Genomic DNA, 3526 nt, shown 5'->3' on the forward strand with positions numbered 1-3526 from the left:
CTCCCGTCGTTCGGTCCCAGCGCCTGCCAACCTAGCAGTTCGAAAGCACCCCGGGTGCAAGTAGATAAATAGGGACCGCTTACCAGCGGGAAGGTAAACGGCATTTCCGTGTGCTGCGCTGGCTCGCCAGATGCAGTTTGTCACGCTGGCCACATGACCCGGAAGTGTCTGTGGACAGCGCTGGCTCCCAGCCTCTAGAGTGAGAGGAGCGCACAACCCTAGAGTCTGTCAAGACTGGCCCGTACGGGCAGGGGTACCTTTACCTTTACCCTACCATTATCCACACCTTTGGCAACAACAAGGTGTAGTCTAGCAAATTTATGAAAGGGGCAATTTACATTGGGTGAAAAAGTGGGGGGGCAGCCATCCCCCCCCCCCAATACAGTGCCTTCCAAAAGCAGTAGTATGTCATAAAGTCCCATCATTCCCAGGAGGATTTTCTTATAGTCAAGGAATCCTGCGACTGGCTGGATGACTTGTTTTTCTGGTTATTTTCTGGTAAGAAAAAACTTACTGGACATAGGCCTCAGACCACCTTGTGTATGTGTGCATGTGTGCGCACACATCTCTCTGTGTGTGTTTGTGTGTGTAATGCATGGTGCACATATAGAATTCTATGCATACACATTGCAGGGGAATTCTGATGGTGCTCTGGAAGCTATTTTTCAAGGAAACTTGTCCACTGTTTCTTATTTTCTCATTCAGGAACCATCCCCCCATAAGCATCTAAAGAACACAAGGCTCCCTGGAACAACAGAAAACCGGTGATCTGCCCAAATGGCAAACCCTCTGCATACAATAGTGAATAATTCATATAATAAATGGTGCTTTGAATGTTTTTATGCAAGCTCAGCTTAATGGACCCTCCTGTCCATTTACTATCAAGCAAACTCAGCTAAGTACGGATAGGAAATGTAACAAATTTGTCCTACAGGGAGGGAGTAGGATCCAAAAGAAATGAACTGTACAGTATACAGAGGGGAAAATCAATATCTTCCTCTTCTTAGGATGTAAAGCTAGTAATCAAGGGAGAAAGCTCTTTATCAGCAAACTCATATTTCACCTGTCAAAAGAAATGAAAAAGGATTTAATTAAATGGTATGATATCTTAAGAGAAAATATATTCCCACATGTTGGTGCCTTATCTTTAGTCTAACCAAATGGAAAGACACATTTTGGAAAAGGATTGTTTATGAGTTGTCATCCATCAAGTGATGCTATAGGCTTTGGAATCACAGACCCTGCATATAACAGTTTGTCAAAAAGTCACCAACGCCTCCTATATGCGTTCTGAAAGCCTGACACGACGTGTACAGCAGCAGACTGCAGCTCTGTAAATCCATCTGCAACAAGCAAGAAAGGGAGATATATACTACGGAGAGTGAACTTGATCTTCAGGTGTTTTTGGTGCGTTTGTTTTAAAGCTATACCATCCCATCCTATAAAAATGTGGCGATGTGTCTATTGAGTAAAAGGTGGGCAAAGTTTGCAAGGGTGTATCTCTAGTTTGTATAGAGCAAGCTCATTACTTTCCAATTTTTTTTTGGGGGGGGGGGAATCCATCCAGCTACTTCTTCTTTTTTAAAACATAATTTTTATTAACAGGCCAATCATATCACATTATTTCAAATCACATTAGTTCCAAATTATACAGCCAAATTTTTCAATTTTTTTTTTGGGGGGGCTACCCATACATCAAGCTCTGAACGAGGATCCAAACATCACTTCTATTACTGCTTTAATTAAACAATTCTATCCAGTTCAATCCAGATAGTCCCTTTATTACTTTCTTCATCTTCTTGCTGTTGTCATATATTCCTTTCTTTGCGATCTCTGATAATCTTCACAAGCAGATTGGAAGCAAACATCGTCTGTGTGGGTTTTGCACACTCCACAAGTCATATCTCATAAGGATAGCCGCTATTCCCCTCCTCCTTCAAAAATTTTTCTTCGGTCTGCCCTTTAGTTTTCCCAGGCTTGTAAAATATCTCATAGGGGGCTCTGCCAAGTTAAGATCAAATTCCAATCATCGTTCACATTCCAGTAGTCCTGGTTCTCCTCCCCCCATCTTTCTTAGACAAGCCTGTCTTGCGAGACACATTTCAAACTGCGTCATAGAATTTTCCATCCTCCGATATTTACCAATCCTCTCTTCATTCGTCATTAATTCATCCCACACAGTTTTTAAATTCCTGCTTGTGATTAATAAAAATACGGCGATTCTTCTTTCTTTGGGGTGGAGGGTTATTAATACTCACATAAGGCAAAGAAAAGAATTTTTTTTCCTCCACTCCCCTTCTTCGCTCCAGACATACCAGTCTCTTAATGGCGCTTCATCGCTTGATTTATTTGTCCTCGCCCGCCGCTCCGATCCCAGAGATCCATTAATCAGCAGCCTTATCTCCCGAACTTTGCTTGATGTATGTGCTTTAGCTTCTTTCTAATTATATATTTCCAATTATATTTTCGAGCTAAAGCGAACCAGCATGCGCAGATTGGAGACAGCGTCCGGGAAGAGTTGACTTCACTGAGGGCTGGTGCCAAGTGGCCTGGGCATCCCCTTCTCTCGAATCTGGGGGTGCATTATGGCCACCGCTGGCAAGGCAGTCTCCCCCATCTCCTTGGGGGGTCGGGAAGACTGCATACTTCCCATAGCAGCCTCTTAATTACCTCATGTGGGTCGGAGAGATGTTATTGTCGGCCATCTTCCAATGTGCCACCTGGTGCCCCCCCCCCATCCAGCTACTTTTTAGCTATTATGTACATGGGTGTTCATTGGCCCTCTGGGAGAAGGGAATAACAAGGGGTGATGTCAGGGAACTGCCATCGGAGCCAGAGGCGGAGGGAAGGCTCCAGAGGGATGCCGCAGAGGGTCCCAGTAGGGAGAGAGGCAGCCCATCTGCTGGGGAAGAAAATCAGCGTAGCACCAGTGGAGAAGGGGGGCAGATGGGGGGATCAGCGAGGGGGCTCCAGGACTCCTCGCCAGAGACCAGCGGGGAGAGCACGGGTCCTCCGTTGCCCACACCCTCCCTGCGCAGAAGACTTCCGAGCAGGGAGAGTAGGAGGAGACCAGGCGTCAAAGAACTTCTTTGCTGGAAGAAGTTCAAGAAATGCCCACTGACGGATGCTGCCAGTGATTGAGACAGCCACGGATGGGTGGCTGTCCGGACAGAAAGGGTTCACCCAGGTATCCAGCCAGGAGTGGCGACAACTTATGCACGAGCAACCCCTAGAACCATTACAGGTGATATGGTGGTTTTCACTTTCCCCTGTCAAAGAACAATGTCAATAATCTCCCCGAGTCAGATTGGAACCACCACAAAACCACAGAGCACTCTGTTTCTATGCTAGTACAACTCCATGTCTTCCTATATAACATCTCTATATTTCTCTAGGTCCATGGGCTTTGCAAGAAGTGAGGCTGCTGAAAATGTTGCTGGCAGGGAACTGAAGAGCTCTGGATTTTGTTGTTGTTGTAGCTCAGCAGCAGATGGTTTTTTAAGGAAAAATTGAAAGCTTCATTTAA

The sequence above is a fragment of the Podarcis raffonei genome, chromosome 17, assembly GCF_027172205.1.
Source record: "Podarcis raffonei isolate rPodRaf1 chromosome 17, rPodRaf1.pri, whole genome shotgun sequence".
Lineage (NCBI taxonomy): Eukaryota > Metazoa > Chordata > Lepidosauria > Squamata > Lacertidae > Podarcis > Podarcis raffonei.